The sequence below is a fragment of the Crassostrea angulata genome, chromosome 3, assembly GCF_025612915.1.
Source record: "Crassostrea angulata isolate pt1a10 chromosome 3, ASM2561291v2, whole genome shotgun sequence".
Classification (NCBI taxonomy): Eukaryota; Metazoa; Mollusca; class Bivalvia; order Ostreida; family Ostreidae; genus Magallana; species Magallana angulata.
In genome coordinates, this window is record NC_069113.1 from 2,783,726 (window position 1) to 2,790,019 (window position 6,294).

Sequence of the window (6,294 nt, forward strand, 5' to 3'; positions counted from 1 at the left end):
AAATTATTAATTTGTTATAACAGATTAATAATTTGTTATAATAGATTATCAATTTGTTATTACAAATTAATAGTTTGTTATAACAGATTATCAATTTGTTATAACAAATTATCAATTTGTTATAACAAATTATCAATTTGTTTTAACAGATTATCAATTTTTTATAACAGATTATCAATTTGTTATAACAGATTATTAATTTGTTATAACAAATTATTAATTTGTTATAACAAATTATTAATTTGTTATAACAAATTATTAATTTGTTATAACAAATAAGTATTTTGTTATTACAAATTAGATATTTGATGTAACAAATTAGTAATTTGATATAACAAATTAATAATTTGTTATAACAAAATATTAATTTGTTATAACAAATTAATAATTTGTTTTAACAAATTAATAATAGCAGAGAGATATCATAGCATTGCATAGAAATCTCATAGCATTGCATTTTTATACTATTTTTTGGTATGCTATGATATTTTCAATGTTTTGTAATGAGATTCCATTGCTATGCTATATGATATTTGACCATCATTTTATGCATATTTATTTCAATCTCATGCTATGCTGTGCTATGAGATTCGAGTAATGTTTCGAGATTCATAAGCAATGATATGAGATTCCTATGGAATTCTGTAAGATTTCTATGCTATGATATATTAAATTGAAACGAAATGCTTAATGATATGGTAAGCAATGCTATGATCAGTGAGAATCATATGAAATGCTATAGGATTCAAATGCTTTATAATGTATATCGATGCTATGCTATGAAATTTAAATAACATAGCATTAAAATCGTATCTGTAAATCCACCTGTACCCACAATTATTGTAAAGTACTGTTAAATTGTATGCTATGGCAATGTATGTAATGTATACGCCTATAAACTACTACTACTACTAATTAAAATCGTATGACATAACATTGGAATCTTATAGCATATCACTTGATTCTCATTCATCATAGCATAACAAAACCTAGCACAGCATACCATATCATGTAATATCATATATCTTCATAAAGCATTTTATTTAAATTTACTAAAACAAAAGCATATAATGATATGCTATGATATTTCGATACTATTCAATGTTATGGATATAAAAGGTTAAATGATGCTATGCTTTGATGAATGAAAATCAAATTATATGCTATAAGATTCCAATGGTATATAATGTAATTCCAATGCTATGCTATGGAATTAGATAACTGTAGACATATCATTGGATTACATTGCATAGGATTGGATCTTATAGCATATCATTTGATTCTCATTCATCATAGCATAACAAAACCTAGCACAGCATACCATATCATGTAATATCATATATCTTCATAAAGCATTTTATTTAAATTTACTAAAACAAAAGCATATAATGCATGCGCGGATCTAGAGGGGGGGTCGGGGGGGGGGTCCCGACCCCCCCTGGAAAATGAAAATTTATTAAATTTACATAGTAAAATTATCGCGAAAATATGCCTCGGACCCCCCCTGGCAAACACAATTATCCTTCGGACCCCACCTGGAAAAATTTTCTGGATCCGCGCATGTAATGATATGCTATGATATTTCGATACTATTCAATGTTATGGATATAAAAGGTTAAATGATGCTATGCTTTGATGAATGAAAATCAAATTATATGCTATAAGATTCCAATGGTATATAATGTAATTCCAATGCTATGCTATGGAATTAGATAACTGTAGACATATCATTGGATTACATTGCATAGGATTGGATCTTATAGCATATCATTTGATTCTCATTCATCATAGCATAACAAAACCTAGCACAGCATACCATATCATGTAATATCATATATCTTCATAAAGCATTTTATTTAAATTTACTAAAACAAAAGCATATAATGCATGCGCGGATCTAGAGGGGGGGGGGTCGGGGGGGGGGGGGGTCCCGACCCCCCCCTGGAAAATGAAAATTTATTAAATTTACATAGTAAAATTATCGCGAAAATATGCCTCGGACCCCCCCTGGCAAACACAATTATCCTTCGGACCCCACCTGGAAAAATTTTCTGGATCCGCGCATGTAATGATATGCTATGATATTTCGATACTATTCAATGTTATGGATATAAAAGGTTAAATGATGCTATGCTTTGATGAATGAAAATCAAATTATATGCTATAAGATTCCAATGGTATATAATGTAATTCCAATGCTATGCTATGGAATTAGATAACTGTAGACATATCATTGGATTACATTGCATAGGATTGGAATCTTATAGCATATCACTTGATTCTCATTCATCATAGCATAACAAAACCTAGCACTGCATACCATATCATGTAATATCATATATCGTCAGACAGCATTTTAATTTATCAAAAAATAGTATAAAAATGTAATGCTTTGAGATTTCTATCAATGCTATGATATCTGTATGCTATTATCAATCTGTTAAAACAAATTATTAATTTGTTATATCAAATTACTAATCTGTTATAACAAATTGATAATCTGTTATAACAAATTATTAATCTGTTATAACAAAATACTAATCTGTTATAACAAATTATTAATCTGTTATAACAAATTGATAATTTGTTAAAACAAATTGATAATCTGTTATAACAAATTATTAATCTGTTATAACAAATTACTAATCTGTTATAACTAATTACTAATCTGTTATAACAAATTATTAATTTGTTATAACAAATTGATAATCTGTTATAACAAATTATTAATCTGTTATAACAAATTACTAATCTGTTATAACAAATTACTAATCTGTTATAACAAATTATTAATCTGTTATAACAAATTGATAATTTGTTAAAACAAATTGATAATCTGTTATAACAAATTATTAATCTGTTATAACAAATTACTAATCTGTTATAACTAATTACTAATCTGTTATAACAAATTATTAATTTGTTATAACAAATTGATAATCTGTTATAACAAATTATTAATCTGTTATAACAAATTACTAATCTGTTATAACAAATTACTAATCTGTTATAACAAATTATTAATTTGTTATAACAAATTGATAATCTGTTATAACAAATTATTAATCTGTTATAACAAATAACTAATCTGTTATAACAAATTAATAATCTGTTATAACAAATTGATAATCTGTAATAACAAATTAATAATTTGTTATAACAAATTACCAATCTGTTATATCAAATTAATAAAAAATACTGCTGCGACCCTAATACGCTTCCGTAAGAAAACAACAAAAATAAAATAAAACAAAATATTTTAATTTTTAAGTAATATGGAACTCATTCATAATGTTTAAAAACAAAATAATAGTTAATAGGTCCAAGATTTACTTGATAAACAGTATGGGACACATTGTCATTCAAAATAGATTATATACAAATATATAAATATGAAAAAACCATTCTCTAGTTTATGAGATAAATATAAAACCAAGCTATCAATGCATTTAGACAATATTTTGTATTTAATAGTTTAGCTCTTCGGTTTGAAATAAGACATAGCTGCTCATGTGAGTGATGTGATCCATAGGCCTTAACTTGTTTGCGTTATATGTGACATTTTTTTCGTTAATACGCTCTTTTGAAAGTCTTTGGTTATAATGCTTTTCGAATCTGCATGAAAAAAACCCTATTCCCGGTATATTCAAACAGTGGCGGATCCAGGATTTGTTGAAATGGCGGACCAAAAGGCCGGGGTCTAAGGGCCGCCTTGAGTGCCCCAGTGGGTCCAATTAAGGCAGGCCCTGAAGCTTTCGGTTTTTTGGAAGTTTTTAAACCGCTTTTAAGCTATTCTTGCTATACTTGACATACCATAAGATTGTTGAATAACAACAAAAACTGATTTTTCTGTAGTTCTACAATATTTTAAAAATTTGATCACGAAAATTATCGAAGGGGGCGGACGGTCCGCCCCCTCTAAATTCGCCAGTGTAAAAGTTCCTAAACGTCATTTGCATTATTACACATTTCCTTTATTATGCCCCTTTCCCCGACCGTAGCGCAATGGAGACCAATGCCTCACTTTCTGAAATCCAATGATTTTTAAAAAGAATATTTATTTGATGTCAGTGTAGGGAAACCCTGAACTTACCAAATTTACAGATCTTACAAAATTTACAGTAATAAAAAAATCATAATGATATGACAATATGAAGGTCATTCTCGATCTTTATAATTTAAACCTGCTGATTCGCATATCTACATCAAGCTGTCGATAGCGCCACCCTCCCCATAGTCTAGAGGTGTTCCTTAGAGAAAAACTATATCCAATACTGACGAATCTGTTCTCTGGAGAACAGAGCAAGACATTGAAACCCCACTGTGTGTTCGCGATGCTACAAAGCCCACCAATAGTGCAATCTGCAATTGATGAGATAACCAAAAAAATACATGGAATCCCTTTTGCAATACAACAAGAAAAAAGACAATAGTAGGGTTGCATTTGTCCTAACCTATTACTCTTTCCTCAAGAACCAATCTTCGCTATCCAAGGGTTTACTATCCAATCTGCTCCTCTACAGCAGAGTGGATAGCAAACCCTTGGCTAGCGAAGATGCAAGAATCAAATTTTTTTTCATTCTTTTATACTAAGGAGGCTGTTTTCCAACTAATTAGGGCCCCGCTCTGCAGGCGCTCTATAGGGATCAGTCTGTCCGTCCGTCCCACCGTCCGTCCTTCCGTCTGTCTGTCCGTCCGAGAATGCTTGTCCGCAGCATATTCTCTCTCCCCTTGGCCCAATCTGGCTCATACTTCACCCACAGAGAGCCCGTGGGTGGTAAAGAATGTGCAATGGCCTTGAAAAATGTTTCCAAGTTAAGGTCATAGCAAAATTATAAATAAAATCTCTGTCCAGAGCATATCTTCTCTCTCTTTGGTCCAATTTGGCTCATACTTCATTCACAGAGTGTCTATGGTCAGAGAATGTTCAGTGACCTTGAATAAAGTTTGTAGGTCAAGGATCAAGGTCGTATCGGACCATGCAGAAATCGTTTTTCAGGGCATACATGCTTTCCACTTAGCCCTATTTGGCCCATACTTCACATAAACAGAGCTTTTGAATAACAGGTGTGTAGTGACCTAAAACCAATTTTCAAGGTCAAATGCGAAGGTCATTGCAGAATTATCTGAAAAATCCTTGTTTAAAGCGTATCTTTTTTTCCTTTGCTCCAATCTGGCTCATATATTATCCACATGATGCCTTTGATCAAAGGGTATGTAGTGACCTTGAATGATGTTTGTAGATCAAGTGTCAAGGACTCCAGGTTATACAAGATTAAAATAAATAAGATATGATAATAAGACAAAAACCTGTTTTTAAGAGCATTTATATAAAACTTTACCCTTTTTGGTTAATACTTTACTTAAATAGAGCTTTTTGGTTAATGGCGTACAGTGACCTTGAATGTGAATGTCAATGTGAAGATCATAGCAAATCTCTTTATAATCAGTTTTAGACCATAGATTATATCCCATTTGGCCAATATGTTCAGATTGAACAAAAATTCTTTAATGTAAGGGGTGATGATATTGAATTAGAAGTTCTATGCCAGCTGGAAAAAAATTATAAGTTATAGGTCAAGGTCAAAGCAAAATTATCTGAGGTTCTTTGTATCCTATTGTCCACTATTTAAGCGAGGTTATTTTTCTCTAGAAGCTGAACTATTTTCTTCTCCCCAATTTCTTGTTCGAAATGATAACTGGGGTTTTAATCTGCAAAATATGTACCTTTTGCTTCAACTGCAAAAAGTATGCGTTTCGGCCGTGTTTTCCAGGAGTGGTGGTGGTGGTGGCTTCCGGGGGACAGTTTTGCACACGGTTCCCATGATTGGGAGAGGGGGTTAAGGTTAAAAATTGGGGTCCAAGGCCTCATTTTAGTGAGTTTACTGAGTTAATTTAACAAGTTTGAATTTTTCATGCTCGCCTCTAGTTGTATACTTGTCATTTGTAGCGCATTGTGTATGTAATTTATAACCTAGCTTTAGTGGACTTCAGTTGGGGTTTTTAAAGGTATTAAAGTTACATAATTCTGTGTCGGCATCACGTACTGTATCATTTCGAATCTTGAAGTGTTGTACGTTCCATGTCCTTAGTTTTATGCAATTTATTGAATAAATGCCCCTTTCACCCTGCTCTATGGAACCGTGTGTCAAATCAACTTCCGCGTCTGTTCCAAATATTTAAAGGTTTGAGTACAAGTGTAGTTCTTACCCCGTACCGTATTTAAATTCGTTCACGTATACAAATGTATGAATGCCCTACAAGATTCAAAGATTTCAAAGCACAGGGGATGAA